Source organism: Rattus norvegicus, chromosome 7 (assembly GCF_036323735.1).
Source record: "Rattus norvegicus strain BN/NHsdMcwi chromosome 7, GRCr8, whole genome shotgun sequence".
Classification (NCBI taxonomy): Eukaryota; Metazoa; Chordata; class Mammalia; order Rodentia; family Muridae; genus Rattus; species Rattus norvegicus.
The window spans coordinates 40,124,876-40,142,990 of NC_086025.1; the positions used below are offsets into that span (position 1 = coordinate 40,124,876).

Below are 18,115 nucleotides of genomic sequence, written 5' to 3' on the forward strand. Positions count from 1 at the left end.
AAACATTTTCATCGTGGCGTTTGCATTGATGATAGAAGGAGAAACCTGATTCCCAAAGGCTGTCCTCTGATCTACACACACCACATACCGTGACAATGGTGATTCATATCCAACACATACACAAATTAAGTATATATATATTATATATATATACATATATATATATATACCTAACATGCAAAAAACAGTCTTTATGTTAAGTTTCAAGCATCTCTGTCTCTGTTCTCTCAGTGTGTGTGTGTGTGTGTGTGTGTGTGTGAAAACATGGCAAATATCCCTGCTATGTCAGTGTCACACAATTTAGAATTACACCACCAGGCAGCTGCTGTGCGGCATTGCTTAAAAGAGAACCATGGGCGTTCTCTTTTACTGTGCCTCTTTTATGGACCCCTCATAACTGCTAAGGGTTTGCCACTTTTGTAAGCTTGACAGATGCCTGCATCTAATATCAATTCATAGTAACTAAACTCACAAGAATATAAAACTGCCAGATCTGCTGGCTGAAAATGCCACCTTTTCCAGGGGCAGATGTAATCACAACATTTAGAAGAGTTAAGACAACATTGCAAGGTCAAGGTGCCTATGGGCTCATGACCAATGTCCCACAAGCCAGGGCAACAGACTGTTCACTAAAAACTAAAAAAATCAAATAAGTAAAAGAAAGAGAAAATATCAAGTCTTTAATTCAAGACATTATTTTACTTACAGTTTGACCTACAAATCAGAATATTTGTAAGTTCTTTGGAAAAGGAAACATATCTTAAAGATCATAGCAAAAGCCTATATTACACTGTGTACACACAATTATGACATGCATAATGCTGAATATGATGTGAATGAACACTGTACATCTGTCTTTCCTGTATAGGTCAGTGAAAGGACGCTGGTTTTCAAAGTAAGATGTGAGAGCCAACATTTAGGAAAACCTAAAAGAAGTTTAAAGTTCTTCTTTCTTCTGATGCTTCCACCTGACTCTCAAGGCAACCTTTTCTTGGTTGTTACAACTCAATGAAGACTTCCTTCATATGTCTGGGATGGCCAGTGAACTCATGGGGAGAAATATTTCATAAATAGCAATGTGGGTACGCAGAAAATATTTATCAGATGCCAGAAAAGGAAGTTGTTATAGTTACTCTATAAAGTTAAGTCTTTCCTCTGCAGATCCGGGATTGTGATCTACCTTTCTTGCTTGGCGACACCAGGTACAGTTCATCCATGATGCAAGTAGCAAGACCTAAGTGAGTCTGATGCTTAGTTGATCCAAGACTTATACCTTAATCCTTAATGTGTAGAAAACAAGTTATAATATGTGTATCTGGCTTAAAAATGTCTCTGATCTTTATTCTCCACAAATACAGTTCACTGAAACCTTGCTTCATGTTGCCATATTAAATACTTTAAAGGTTGTTGATGATTGAACAATATTGTCTAATTATGGCCTTACTGTATTTTTTTTATTGGATATTTTTAATTTACATTTCCCAGTTTCCTGTCCATAAGCCCCCTATCCCATCCCCCTCCCATTCTTCTATAAAAGTGTTCCCCCTACCCAACCACACTCCCTTCCAGCATTCCTACTAGACATTCCCCTACACTGGGGGTCCAGCCTTGGTAGGACCAAGGGCTTCTCCTCCCATTGGTGCCCAACAAGGCCATAATCTACTACATATGCAGCTGGAGCCATGGATCCCTACATGTGTACTCTTTGGGTAGTGGTTTAGTCCCTAGGAGCTCTGGTTGGTTGGCATTGTTGTTCTTATGGAGTTGCAGACCCCTTCAGCTCCTTCAATCCTTTCTCTAACTCTTCCATTGGTAACCCCATTCTCGGTTCAATAGTTTGCTGCAAGCATTTGCCTCCGTATTTGTCTTGCTCTGGCAGAGCCTCTCAGGAGACAGCTATATCAGGCTCCTGTCAGCATGCACTTCTTGGCTTCAACAATATTGTCTAGTTTTGGTGGATATATATATATATATATATATATATATATATATATATATATATATATGTATAGGCTGGATCCCCAGGTGGGGCAGGATCTGAATGGCCATTACTTCAGTCTCTGCTCCAAATGTTGTCTCCATATCTCCTCCTAGGAATATTTTTGTTCCCCCTTTAAAGAAGCATCTTCACTTTGGTCATTCTTCTTACAGTATTTCTTTACTGCCAAGTAAACGACATTAGCACACGACATTAGACATTATTCACTAATTTTATATTATATATGGTGTAAAATGTTTTCATTCTTTCAGATTAGAAACTATCTGAGTATAGGCATCTTCATTTATGTTGCTGACTAAGCATAAATTCTTCCTCTGTCATTAGTGGCAAAAATATTTTTCTGGTTCATTGTTGATTTCAGTTTTTACTCTTTCTTCAAAAAGGCTATCATTCTAGGCATGCAAATTTGTGTAAAACTAAATGTCTTCAAAACTATTCGTCATTTTCCTCTTAGGATTTGTTTCTTGCATGTCTGAAGTAAAAAAAACTGCATGAAGTCTAGGACTCTGGGAAGAAATGCTATACATTTTCAGTGATTTGTCTTCTACAACAAAACCCTTTCATTTATTCTTTGTCTTTATTTTGTCACATTCTATTCTTTTGTAATTTATTATAATCTTACTTTGCTAAATTGAAATTGGACTTTCCAAGATTTAAGGGCTGGACATTTAGGTAAGTGGAGGAGAGCTTCGCTAGTATGCATAGAGTCCGAGCTTCAGTTCCTAGTATAGCAAAGCAAGAAGTAATTTGTAAATGCTATATCCTACAGCTAAGATGGGTGTGGTTGCTTACTCTTATGCTCCCATCATTTTACAGATTGAGGTAATAGGATTGGTGTGAATTTAAAGCTAGCCAGTGTGAAGTGACTCAACCAATTCCAAACAAATATAAGGCTGTAAATTTTATCTTAAAAACACATTTCACTTATTCTCATCATTGACTTCTCTGTTAAATGAAAATGCACAGACTAGTTCACTTCTTTCATATATTTTGATTGCTACCTTTTGGCTCTTTCATAGATTACTTTTTAGATGTTGGTTTGTTGGGGTCTATATGGTTAGATGAATGCCTTACTATATGCCTCATACTGTGCTAGCTTCTGATGATGACAGAATAGACACAGTTATCTCTCATAGGGCTTATAAATTGGACAGCTTCAAATAGATAACTTCCACCTTACTCCTTAAATATTTCATATTGTCAGCTGAACTTCAGATGCATTACTTGTAATCATCATCCTCAGCATCATCATCATCACCACCACCACCATCATCATTAAGCCAAATTTGCTCTTGAACTTCCCAGTTAGGTAAACCAGACATTTGCAATGATCCCTGGATACTGCATCTTTTCACTAATAACACATAAACTATAATGAGTTTACCTTAATAATATACCTTTACTATTGTCTCTATTTTCCAAGTTCGACCATTTTGAAAAAAATTGAGCAAGCTTTCTTTCTTCCCCATTACCTTGCATGTGAAAACCATTCTTCCCAGCAAGTCACCCCCCCCACGCCACTTTCAGGTATTTTACTGCAAGCGACTCACTGAATTGGAGTAGGGCTGCTAGCAAGAGCACAGATGGGTTATTTACTACAGCAGAGTCTCCTTTTCTGTAGCAACATCACTGAAGACATTGACACCTCTTGCCAACAACCACTAACTGCCACTAGACGCTTAGTTAGGGGTGGGAACCCTATAATGTTTCCCTGATAAAATGTTGTAGACCTAACTTAGTACAGGCCTTGTGTAGGCCCTGCCCTTCTCAGCCTTCCTTCCCATATCCTCTGACTGTGCCTCTCTCTCTACTGGGTGCTTGTGGATCAGGTTGTAACTCCCAGGTACTATGCAAATGTCATGCTTGCTCATGGTATGTTTCTCACCATGATGATCAGGGACTCTAACCCTCTGCAACCATGAACTCCAATAAATACCTTTTTGATATGTTGTATTGGTTATGGTGAATATACTTGGCATAGGTAGTGGCACTATTAGGAGGTATGGTCTTGTTAGAATAGGTGTGGCCTTCTTGGAGAAAGTGTGTCACAGTGGGGGTGGACGTTGAGACCCTCCTTCTAGCTACATGGGAGCCAGTGTTCTCTTCTTTGCCTTCAGATCAAGATTTAGACCTGTCTGCTCCTTCTCTGTGCCTTGTCTGTCTGGACACTGGCATAATCCTACCTTGATAATAATGGATTGAACCTCAGAACCAATAATCCAGACCCAATTAAGTGCTGTCCTTTATAAGAGTTGCCTTGGTTGTGGTGTTTCTTCACAGCAATGAAACCCTAAGACAGTATCTCTTCATTGAAATAGAAAAGTAGCAATGACTTCAAGACATCACTGTCATTACCCCTCATAAATCTTGTTTCCTTTAGATTTTCTTTCATTACATTTGTCTTTTTTTCTCTTCTTTTGTAACCCCACAGGAGCATCACATTTGAGGGTTAATTTTTGCCAGTCCATTTGATCTCAGATGATATTCTTCCTTAGAAGATCTTCTCAGCACTAGCTCACTGATGTTCTTTTGTTTCTGGCTATATAGTATAATGCTCCTACTGGTCCTTCAAGATCTTAGTTATACTGTCCTTGTAAGGTGACTTCAGTTAAGTCCTTGAATCACTGTTTATATCTCCTCATTAGATAAAAGGCTTCTGTATGGTTTGAATCTGTAGTACCCTCAATGGCTCATGTATTACCCAATGCAACATCCTTGAGATTGCAGTGAGGTAGTACTGGGTCTCAAATTATACCAATGTGTAAATCCACGGGTAGTACAATGACTAAATGGGCATTGGAGGCAGTAGAAACTGTGAGAGGTGGGGTGAGCTGGGAAGCCTTTGAAGGGTATATTTTCTCTCTCTCTCTCTCTCTCTCTCTCTCTCTCTCTCTCTCTCTCTCTCTCTCTCTCTCTCTCTCTCTCCTGCAAGTGAGCAGCTTTGCTTTTGCATATCCTCCCCACTATGATGCTCTGCATTCCCTTAGATATGAAACAACAGACTCCATAAACTGCAAGCTCTGATATTGTAAGCCAAATAAATCTTTCCTTCCTTTAGCTAAATTGCTTGTCAAAGCTAACACATCACTTATAAATAATCCATTATATATCTTCAAATCCAAAACTGAAAATCTTGTTTTTCACCTGCCTTTGGATAATACTCAAAGTGCTTTTTAAATAGTATAGACAAGTCTTACCTTAGATCTTGTGAGGTAACTTTTAAATTCTTACCATAATCCACCAGACACACTACAATTCGTCAGATTCTCATGCCTGCATGCTTTTTCTTCACTGATGGCATTTCTACTTCAAATCTTCAATTATATTTATAAAAACTATACCTCAGAGTAAACTATCTGAGTTCAACCATGTACTTTATATTTAAATTAGGTTGGGTATTGGTGTGGTTTGAATACTTGGTTGTCATTTGGCTGTGCAGTTTTGGGAGACTGTGAAGTATTTGGGATATGGTCAGGTAGATTTAAGCCATTATGAATGGGCCTTTGAAGGTACAGCCAACTTGTTTTGATGTCTAGCTTTCTGCATGACACAAGAAGACCTCTTGTCCTACTTTGGATCTTACCATCGTGCTATAACGTGAACCAAAAATGTGGGAAGGGAAGGATTTATTTGGCTTATGCAGCCTGATCCTTGTCCATTATTGAGGGAAGCCTAGGGTGGAATTCAACCAAAACCGAACTCTGGAGAGAGAAAATGAATCAGAGACCATAAAGGAATGCTAATTATCAGATTCTTTCTAGTTTCTCATTCATATTATTTTTTATGCTCGAATGTGATTCAAATGGCTAGGGCATTTGCTCATCAAGCACTCGCCAGGAAAACTCGCACAGACTTGCTCGCCAGCAAATATGATAGAGGCACTGTCACAGTTGAGGCTCTTTACTTCTTTTCACTCTAACTCGCATGAAGTTGACCAAAACACTAGCACGATTTCCATGTTGCCAGCTTCACACCTAAACCTGTCACTGTTAAGCTATAATCTTTCTTTTTTAAATCTTCAATATCTCATTTTAATGTCATAATGTAACTTTAAGAGTTCTATAACCCTTAAAATTCAAATATATTAAAAGCACTTAAAAAGTGGCCAATATCTTTAAAAAAATCTTTCAACTATGGGATCCTATAAAAAATAATAAGTTACATAATCTTTTTCCAATATGGAGAACCAGGCACAGTAACAACTAGATGCAAGCCAAACAAAACCCGAACTGTGCTAATAGTTCATTGTCCAATGTCTGGAACTCAGTCCTGGTCTTCTGGGTTCTAAAGAGTTTTGGAAGCTCTAATTCTGTTTGTCTAACAGCAAAATCAACTTGCCTTTTTGGCTCATGCCTGCTTTATGCAGTGATTCACCCACTGTCCTGGCATCTCCAACTTTCTGGGGTTCTCTATTGCAAATAAGGGTACAGTTTCACCAATGATCTTTCTACAAGGACTCTAATCCTGGTACACAGTGCTACACTTCAGCTGTGATCCTTCCACGGTATAAAATCAGTACCATGTCGGGGATTACTAGGCTTGGCTGTCTCCCTTACTTCCCCACCCGGGGAACCACAGCTTCTCTGTGTTGACCTTGAGGAAATAATTCCCAAAAGGTTCTTTCTTAACCAGGGTAGATAGCTCAGTCCTACTTAACTATGATCAGTTGTCTCAGGAAACAAGTTTGACTTCAGTTTAGTGGTTGTTTCCTCCCTCCCTTCCTTCCTTCCTTCCTTCCTTCCTTCCTTCCTTCCTTCCTTCTTTCTTTCTTTCTTTCTTGTTTGTTTGCTGGAAGATTTTTATTTATGATTTTATTTATTTATTTATGAAGCATGTTTTATTTATATCAGCAATTACAACTTTTTAAAATGAAAATAGAAATAAGCCCTAATTTGGTTTCTTCCAGCACAAATGGGAACCAGTTTATGCTTTACTTAATCTTTTGCAAAAGGTCTATTAATGAACATTTAGGGGCAGTAATTAATCAGGAAGTTTACTTAAGTACAAATTTTCACTTCATGCAATACACAGACTGATAACTTTTCCAAGATTCTCATTTTTCTTTTTTCTTTTTTAGTTTTTTAAGTTGTTTTTTTTCTTTTCTTTTATTGGATATTCTCTTTATTTACATTTCAAATGTTATCCCCCTTTTGGAGCCCACCAGTCCATCCCCCCATCCCCTGCCTCTCTGAGAGTGCTCCCCACCTGCTCTCCCTCCTCCTGCCTCTTTGCCCTGACATTCCCCTACACTGGGGCATCAACTCTTCACAGGACCAAGGGCCTCTCAAACACTGTTTGGCTCTTGTTTCTTCATCACTGCTGTTTCTTCAGCCCTAGCTGACCAGAAACCAGAGGTTGTTAATTCAAATATGTCACATGAGCAGCCCTGATAATCTTTGCTTCTGTCTGAGACTTCATAAGACAAACCCCTGTCAGTGAAACATCAGTGAGCATTATCTTCCAAGTTTCAAAGAGCTTATTAAACACTAACACTCAATGTGCTCCAGACACAAACTCTAAAATCCTATAATCCTTCCCCAAAATGCGTGATCAGGCCAATCTCCGTGATAGCTCATTCTGTGGTACCAATTTGTCCTAGCTTGGCTTCTGTTGGCGTGATTAAACACTAACCAAAACCAGTCTGGGGAGGAATGTACTTATTTGGCTTACACATTTTAATTACTACCCATTATGGTCAAACATCAAGACAGAAACTCACACGGTGCAGAAAGCTGGAAGTAGAAATGGATCCAGAGACCATGGATGGGTGGTGTTTACTGGCTTGCTTCTCATGGCTTGCTTAGACCACTTTCCTATTTAAGCCAGGACCACTGCCTCAGAAGTGGCACCACTCAGAGTGCGCAGGACCCACCATTTATTTAAAAAAAAGGGACACAGCTATATCTAATAGCAGTATTTTCTCAATTAAGTGTGCTGTTGTTGTTGTTTTATTTCTTTCTATCTCCCAGATGATTAAGTTGACAAGAATCTGACTGACATGGCCCCACCAGTTTCTGTGGACTTCATGTGCTCCCTGCCATAAGGAACGGAAGCCAAGGACGAAGTTGAGTCCTTCTCCCTTAGTTGCTTTGGTCCTGTACTATGTCACAACAACAAGAAACATGACAAGTACATGAATATTCATTTTAGAGGAACCAAGAAGAACTCCAGGATACTTTTTCTTAAGTCATATAATAATTTCCTGGTTTTATATATTTTGCCTCTTACAATATAAGCTCTTGAAAATACTAAGGCATAGTATGATGCCTGGTATACATAATGCATTGTATGAGGCTCAGTAAATATCAGTGAAAAAAGAACATCTGTCACAGTTGTTCTTTCTGTTCTTAAAAAGAGAGAAACTATAATGCAAAGGTCTTCAGTGTGTAGACAAGAGGGAGTATTACAGAAGAGAGCATGTGTCCAAACATGATTAACTTAGTTACTAGATTAGGAAGGATCCTTAACTCTGAATGTCAGAATTACCTCAGAATTAAAAATAAATAAATAAAGAGACAACTAAAACTGGCAAATCAAAACACAGAGCCAAAAGGATGACCTCTTCATAGTCCGCAGTGAACGTAAGCTAGAGAAGAAGAGAGCACTTTTCTGTAAGAGCTTCACCAAAGAAATGAAGTAATTTGAAAATTCATGGAAATATTATTCTTTTCTTCATAAAAGGCAATAAGAGGTGCTCATTAAATCCATATGCTTCAAATAAATCAATTTCTAAATTTTCTGCATAATATCCTATATAGAGGGAAATTAAGATTCAATTATCATTTAGGGCATGGAGAAATAAACTAAGTAGTTATATTTTAATTCACGTGGTAACTTTCCCATGACCGTTTCCTTTTTCTCTAATGGCTTTTCTCCATAATATAATTTTGAACTAGTCTTGGTTTCATGAGCAGAGATGAGTTCATCTGTTTACCAAAAGCTTTTGGAGGACATTGTTGTGGCTACAGAAAATGCTTCTTCTTGTGCTGTGAAATATTTTAAGTCATTTTGATAAATGGTTGATTTTATGTAGCTCATGCTGGAAATACTAAAAATTTCTTTATAAAGTATAAATGGTTTGGATGTGTTTACCGAAGAAATTATTACCTCATACCTCACAAATAAAGGACAACGGAAAGTAGAATTTGGCATAAATACACTGAGAGAATTTGAGTTTCATTAACATCTGTATAAATACTTGTTGATAGGCTGTTTACAGCTTCTTCCTTAACCAAGCCAGTCTGTGGCTGGAACGCAGACAGCACTGGCAAAAAACCAATAACACTCTCAGAGCCATTTGAATGTGACAGCAACATCACTATCCTTTAAAGACATATTTAAGTATACATAAACTGGCTCACTAAGAGAAAAAAAAATGACTTAATGAATAAAGACGAAGACTGTTGGTTAAAAGATTAAAAACTGAAACTTTGGGAGGGCAGCCAAAATTATATATATAAGGTCAAAGGCTAACAACAGCATTAGTCAATCCTGTACTCAGTTCATTCAGTTTTTATGGCCAAATAGATTTTAAAAAACAGAATGAAAGATACTTGTGAGTTTCTGACTTTGAAATAATTCTCAATACTGGGTTGTTTGGTGGATGAGGTATACAAGAAACATAAATTACTTTTCTAAAAGCCCCCAAAACCTCTAAATATATATATATATAATTTATATATTTTATGTAAATAAGATATATTATATATTTATATATGATAGAATTATATAAAATAAAAAAATAAACAATGGTAATTGTGAAGTTATATATCTTTTGGATTTTATAAGATTATTCTTTAAACAGAATTGCTTGATACAGTTGAATACTTCTGAAATAACAAAAAATTCCTTTAAGTGTTTTTTATCTAATTACAAAAAACTAGACTAATTGTACCAAAATATAGCATATTTTTAATATTGTGTTCATCAGCTGATCTATGTCATCTTGCTCATGTGTATATAATGTATTCTTAGAGACACTTCCACAGTTCCTTCCCTGACAGTCATATAAATTGAAAAAAAAAAAACTTAGGTAGTCTATATTAACAAATGTTTGTAACTGTGCCTGGGACTGGGTTAAGGTAAGGAAGATAAGAAAGGTATTTTTCTGACACAAAACTTTTAAGGAAATCCAAAGAACCAAGAAATACTTGGATAAAATATTTATATATATATTATTTAAATTTATATACTTCATATATATATATTTATTGTGTATTTATATATTTAATAAAATATTTATCAAAATAAATAGTTTATTGTTATATTGCTTAATAAAAAATCAAAGGCAACATTTTAGGGCCAACTGTTGTGATTCAGTAACAATGCTCTGCCCAGACACCAGAAGCCTTGTGGCTAACGCCATACTGATCGTGCCTCCTCCTTGCCGTGTGATTATTTCTAAGTAACACTATCCAAAGCATCAACAGGACATCATTTTTAGAACTACGTAGCAGTCTATAGAGCTTAGATTTTCCCCTACAGTTTCATATGAATATGGCATGCACTTCAGTATTCATGAGCATAGGATTTAAGTTGGGACATATAATAAGTTAACTTTCAAACTCTTTAATTTAAGGAACATTTTGGAATAATATTTCATTTGTCTTGTACTTATAAGAAAATAATTTGTACAGAGAAAACTGGATTTTCACCTATAGATTGTATAGAGTATTGATTTATTATCTCTGCTTCTTTTTATGGTTATTGTGAATATACTAATAAAATTTATAACTATGGTACCCCTAATATATATTTTGTGACTGACATTTTTCTCTATAAAACCATGTGAGAACCCTTACATTTTATGAAAGAAAAAATATGCATTTTTAAAAATCCATTGACGATTTAGAATTTTTCCAAGTAGGGCTTCCTAGACTAACCTCTGGATTATATACATTCCCATAATATTGAAATAAAATGGAATCCATTTTGTGTAGTTTTAACATTGTCCCTCTTGGCACAGACCAGACCTTACCGATCTTGCAAGGAAAAGAATATATTTGAGTTAAAGTTTCCAGGGGGTTACTGGAGTGAAGGGAATACTTCAGAGTTAGTAATAATGGTAGGGAGAACACTTTTCTGGAAGTTAGTCCAGGAAGTCATCCTTAGAAAAATGTAAAGCTCCAACAGATATTTTTTAAAACTATATTTTCTTTCATAATATGTAAAGGTTCTCACATGTCTTTTACAGAGAAAAATCAATTTCCAAGAGATAAGAAGGGTGTATGGTCCTAATTGATTTTAAGTTATTTCAAATAATTTTTAGCAATTGCTTAGTAATAACCATGAAGGAGGTTCCATTGACATGATTCTCTCCTGTTTCACTCTTTTAATTTAATTATCCTTGGAAAATATTCCTCTGTCTAACCTAGATTCCCTCAGGGAGTGTTAATATGGCAGGTCATCCAAACTAGGGCCCACCCAAAAGAATAATCAAGAGTAATGATGTAATTAGGTTGGTTTTCAGAATAATATAGTCATATTGACCAAATAAGTAGCATTGACATTTTTGTAGTTCAATTTTTCTGGTTTTGATATAAACATATATACAGGGTTTTGCTCTTTGATAAAAAGACATCTGTAATTACACTTATTCATATGTTTTTATTAATTGGTACCTAAGCCAATGACTTAGTTTCAATAGAAGATAATAAGTGATATTATATTGATTCATTAAGTCTAGGAGCTTTAAATAAGCAATTTAAAATTTTCTTGATATAATTATAATCATAAATTATTGCATAACACTTTAATAGAAATATTTCTGTAGCACAAACATATACATTTATAATGAACTTCTATTTGTGCCTATTATAACATTTTATCATTTTTATACAATGATGTTTATGGCTTTTAATTAAATATAGTTTTTGGTCACTAAAAAATTTCATATGAAATGCTGAATAGATCGTAAAATGTTGTTTGCATTGTAAATAAAAATAAATAAATGTTTTTTATTTTATACATTGAATCAATATGGCCTGAAAAATATAAAGAGAATTTTGTTCTGCAGAAACCTTAGGAAATATTTTTATTCTTATTACTTTATTCATAAAAAGATGAATCATTATTTCATGTGCTAAGACTTTATTGTAAAGAAATGATGTTTTTCTGATAGATTTCAAATTTTTAGAAACAAGTTAAGGACTTCTGATATACTTTTATGCTATTAAAGGAAGCCCATAGATACAGAATGAACTGAACACAGAAGTCACTCTCAGCTTCAAACTATTACAGAACACACAAAAACTTAACCTAGCATGAATATGAGATCCTAAGATTTAGAAAGAATCAAGAAGTATATAAGTTAAAAATCAATAAATTGTCCATGAGATCTAATATTTGTTTAATTCAAATATTAGAACAGACTCTTCAAATCCAAAGTTTATGAAAAAATTCCCAAGTTCAACAGCTATATATTAGCTGTCTAGATTCCACTTTTGTCCTCGCCCTCCTAGGCATGTGAGCAACATAGTGTTTGATATTTATAAAAACTTATTTTAAAATTGTATTTATTTGTCTGCACCCATTCTAGTGCCCACAGAAGCCAGAAGAAGGCGTCAGATTCCCTGGAGCAAGAATTCCCGGTGCTAGTGAGCTACCTCAGATGGATCCTGGGAACTAAACTCCAGTTCTCTACAAGAGTAGCATGCCCTTTTGAATACTTAGAAATCTGCCCAGACCCCGTGTTATTTGTTTATGACCTATACATAACTAAAGGAAATCTGGAGATTTTCTTTTTTTGTTAGATATTTGTGGGAGTTACTCGGTATTTGGTAATGGTTCTACTATATTTTGCACTACTTTTAATTCAATGCACCTATCATAGTTCATCAATAGCATTGTTGTTTGACACACAGGCAATTCTGTAACTTCTAGAAGTTGTGATAGATGACAGTTTACATATATGACAAGAACTTATCTATATAGACTTGATTCTAGTTACTTGTGCACCTGACTTTTCATTCAAATTATAAGTTCTATGTGTCAAATTTATACTTGGAAAAAAAAACTCTACAAATTGAATTGACATTGTCGTCATGCTCCTTTAAGTCTATTTGGAAAAAACACTTAATGCCCCAACTAGATAGCTTATATTAGAAATAAAAACAGTACCTGGAATGAGTTACTTCTTTAAACTATTGGTCAATGGGGTCCCATGGACTTCCAAGCATCAGAGTCCACAAGAATGCTCTTGATTACTCTCCAGAATTTGATAATAAGATCCTTTCACAAAGGACACTGTATGATTGAGAACATAGAATAGAGAAACCAAGCTTGTGTTCACTGGAAGCTTCATCCCTACTGACTAGCTTTCATCTTATTGGAAGGTGTTATATCCACTCCCTGAAGAAAAAAATTGATCATGAACCACACTAAGCTGTGACCCTGTAAGACCCAGTTATGACTAACCTGGCAAGATATCACCATTGTTTACATAGTGGTACAAATGCTATGGGAGTAACCAACCACATTCTGATTGGTTCTAGGATCCACTTCATGAAGGGAAACCTTATATTGGGTTAAAGGGAAAAGAATTTGTGTCTAGATGGATTACAGGCCCAAGGTGGTGGTGTGTCTCAGTACTACTACTATGCTTAGTAGACAGAGTATTAAAACAACTTTTAATGACCTGTCAGTATAAGGTAGATTAGAGCATCTCATACTTCTTATCAGAGAAGCTTCATGAATTAGATGGCTGTTAACACAGAGACTTTCAACTAGTCAACATAGAAAGATTGATAATGGAATTCTTTGTACTAGACTGGACATATATATCGTACCGCTTCTCTTAATGTTCAGAGAAGTCTTAAGAAAAGAGGAATAAATTTAGTAGGACAGTTGGACATAAGAACACACAGTGATGGCAATGTACAAAAACTTGTATGAACTCCAAACAGATAAAATCCCAGCCCAGAGGAAGTAAGGCGGGAATAAAATTCCAACTCCAATTGAGGGTCTGTTGCCATTTAATGGCTTCTGAAAGAAGGAAATAAGTTTTCTTTAATGGTTTGGCCCCTCTGTGACAACACGATATGCCTGGCAGTTGGGCAAAACAGACTGGGCTTGATGAGAACTGGGGAGAAGTGATAGGATGAGTTTTCTCACTTTGTCATGGTTATGTGTATTTCAATAGTTTATGGATTTTTACTTCATGAGCTAAGCTTTGGCTCTGCTTGTCCACTACAAAAATTACTGTCACTTGGAATTTAATTGATTTGTATTGTATAAGCCATTAACTTAAGAAGACTTAATATTTTATGACCAAAAACATAATATATATAAGGTTTTCCTAAAATTTTCAAAATTTTAATATTTCCCATATTTCTTAATTATCACATTTTGTTTAATGATATATTATTTAAAAATATAATATTTTGAGATTATTTATTCACTTATATTTATTATATATTTATATTTATTATATATTTATTTATGATTAGTCATTTAAAGTTATACTATTGCATTCCTTTACCCACAGCATTGAGAGGACAGAGTCATTATGTGTATTCAAGGTGAGCCTTGGCTACACAGTGAGTTCCTGTTCAGTCAGGGTTATGTAATAAGACACTAACTAAAAAAAAATTGAAATACTTTTAGCTTATTCATATGGTTAACTTTTAAATTTGGGCTCGCTTTGGTAAGATTTCTCTAAGTTGTTTGTTTTCATTTCTTCCTTTTTTTTTCAAATACACTGACATGAAGTCATTACAATATCTGTTATTCCACAAAGCTGTTTCTCTGTGATTTTCTCATGAAGGACACTTGCCAATTTACTAGTGTTTTTAAACTAATTATACTTTATTGGTGCATAATGGTATATTTTTCCTCTACTTTATATTAACCACTGATCTGAGGAAACATAAAGCTTTATTATTTTATAATTCCTTTTCTAATAGATAGTTATGATTTTTTCTACATGTAATTCTAACAATTTTTAAATCTATAGCCAAACGAGCATCGTTTGCATTAGTTTAGTGCTATTTACTTATACTTAATAGCATTACATTTGGAAAATTCACTACACAAGAGGTTCATCCTTAACAATTTTTAATCCTTATTTAAAGCCAGGAGGATTTCAGGTTTGGGAAAGTTCCTTCTGTTCAGGGTTCTGTGTTCAGGGTAACACATGCTTTCAGTCAATCCATGTGCTATATAAGACCTTCAGCCACTATTTATTTAACATGTTTATCAAATCATATCCTTACTGATTCTTTGAAATAGTCTATAAATTAGTGAAAGAAATGTCATTAAAAGTTCCTAATAGTTGAACTCTCTTCTTGTTACAACTTAATTTTTGCCTCGTGTGTTATACTAGTTCAAACAAGGTGAAGTACATTGTGACTGCATTAGTTACTTTCCTCCTCATTGTTGACAAATTCCTTCCACAAAGGGCAGAAGACATTTTTATTCATGGCTCCACTGAGTTTAGTGCAAGATCATTTGTCTTATGCTGGGATGGAACATTACTGGACTGGGGCACATTGCAGAGGACCTGCACCATTTTGAGTTGGATTAGGGAGCGGAGACCTAGCACGATGTGGCTACTCCTGCCCTGTTACATGTAGCCTGGGATCCTAGGCTTTCTTTTAAAACTTTGGCTTAAATATCCATAAGCTTGTACCACTTACATGGTTTGTATTTCCAACATATATTTAAGTTGTATAAATAACATCAAGGAGGGTCAGATGATCAAGCATTAATCAGGCTATTCGGACTATGGCTACAGCAGCCTCTGAATGCCTGAACTGTTGAACACAGTGACAGAAATTCAGTCAAGACATTACTTTGCTGCTCAGAACCAGCATAGTGCATCAGTGCGTCAGAGAGGAGCTCTTCTCAAACATAAGACTATCAGATAAACTTATTCTTCCACACTCTGGATCTTCAGATATATGTCTTGTCAATTCCTGATATTTACTCAAGACCTAATTTGTATTTTTACATTATCATCTTACCTTTTCATTAAAATACTATGCCATCTTTAAATATTCCTCCAATCTTCTCTATCATATATTACGTACAAGGTTTTGGTGTTAATTTTAAGGTTGCCATGCAAAGTGATGGGTATTGTTATAGAATTTACATAACACATTTTTTATAATTCATATTCTTCCCCAATGACATTCCCACACGCACACCAGTTCCCTTTTCTGATGTTCTCCCTCTCTTTAAATAATCGGCTTCTTCGTGGCAGTCATCTCACTGCCATTCATGCATTTCTTAGCCTATGCCATTCATAACCACACTCCAAGTTTTTAGTCTTTCCACTCTCTTTACCTCAATCCTCCCTAAAAATGGTACTAAGTATGCCACAGCTTGAGGAGTGACGTTTTGTCTGACCAAGTAGCTCATCACTGAAAACTAAGTCTTCTCCAGGGTCTCAGGACAGGGACAAGATGCAGATACATATTTTTGTGACAATCCATTGTGAATAGCTTGTAGTAAATGTTTAAACATTGTATTTATTCCCATATGTAGCTTCATGCCTCAGGGCTTGCTGTCTGAATTTTTCCTGCATTTTGATGTCCAGAACTCTTAGCAGAATTATAAATTCAGTTGAGCTTCCAGAATTCTTGAGTTTTATTCTCTGTGTCTACAACATCTTCCAAATCCCAATCATGAATCAGTTCCAAGCATTTAAGGAGCACACAGTCATATTTATCCATGGCAACGACACCATGCCAGTTATTAGTTACTTTCCTAGTTGCCCTGACATTTCTGACATAAATAAGTAAAGACAAAAAAAATACGTTTTACTTCAAGAGTTAAGTCTAATCACATGCCCACATGGTTGGGCAAATTCATGAAAGTAGGTAGAAGTCTTTAAAGTTGTGGTTCTCTCTCACTAGAGACTGGGGTCCATGCAAGCATAGTCTTCAAGGCATACCCTCTTTTTCTACTTAGGTGCAACTTCTAAAATATACACACTCTTTTCATAAAATGAGCAGCTCTCAATGTTGGAGCTGTGAGGAACATTTTATATTCTGAAAATCCTATCTTTTCCTCAACTAAAGTCTATAATACCCCATTTGTTTAGTGTTTGTGGTATTTGAAATTATACTAACAAAAATAATTTCTTCATGTTTTAGATTGCTTAATCTAATCCTACTTGAATCATCCATAGTTAGGTTGGGTCTCCTAAGAAACTGCTGTTATTGTTTGGAATGTCCCTGACTTTTCAGCTGTTGAAAGATTCATGCCCAGTTCCCAATATTGTGGGTGCAGCTGGCATCCTTAAAAGGTAGTAGGTTAGGGGGAGTTAAATCATTAGAGATGTGCTCTTGAACAAGGTATTGAATCCCGAACTTTTCCTAACTTTTCTTTTTTTATTGGATTTAAAAAAAATTTACACTTCAAATGTTATTCCCTTTCCTGGTTTCCCAGCCATAAGCCCCCTATCCCATCCTCCTCCTCTTCTTCCATAAGGGTGATCCCCTCCCCATCCAACTCCCTTCCTGCCCCACCCCTACACTGGGGGGGTCCAACCTTGGCAGGACCAAGGGTTTCTCCTTCCCTTGTTGCCCAACAAGGCCATCCTCTGCTACATATGCAGTTGGAGTCATGGGTCAGTCCATGTATAGTCTTTGGGCAGTGGTTTAGTCCCTGAGAGCTCTGGTTGTTGGCATTGTTGTTCTTATGAGGTCTCAAACCCCTTCAGCTCTTTGAATCCTTTCTGTAATTCCTCCAATGGGGATCCCGTTCTCAGTTCAGTGGTTTGCTGCTGGTATTTGTCTCTGTATTTGACATGCTCTGGCTGCATCTCTCAGGAGACATCTATATCTGGTTCCTGTCAGCATGTACTTCTTCGCTTTATCAATCTTATCTCGTCTTGGTGGCTGTATATCTATGGGGCACATGTGGGGCAGGCTCTGAATGGCCATTCCTTCAGTCTCTGCTCCAAACTTTGCCTCCAGAACCCCTCCTATGAATATTTTTGCTCCCCATTTTCAGAAGTAGTGAAGCATCCACATTTTGGTTGTCCTTCTTCTTGAGCTTCATATGGTTGTGGATTGTGTCTTGGGTAATTCGAGCTTTCGGGCTAATATACACTTATCAGTGAGTGCACACCTTTTTAGAAAAGTTTCTAACTTAGAAAAATTCATGTCTCAT

The 18,115-nt window shown here is 35.9% G+C and overlaps 1 protein-coding gene across 1 annotated transcript in view; it reads right to left on the minus strand.

The window, feature by feature from the left end:
- LOC120093145 (leucine-rich repeat and IQ domain-containing protein 1-like) overlaps window positions 1–18,115 on the minus strand; it is a 125,601-nt gene that overhangs the window by 46,726 nt on the left and 60,760 nt on the right. The gene's annotated exons all lie outside the window — the stretch shown is intronic.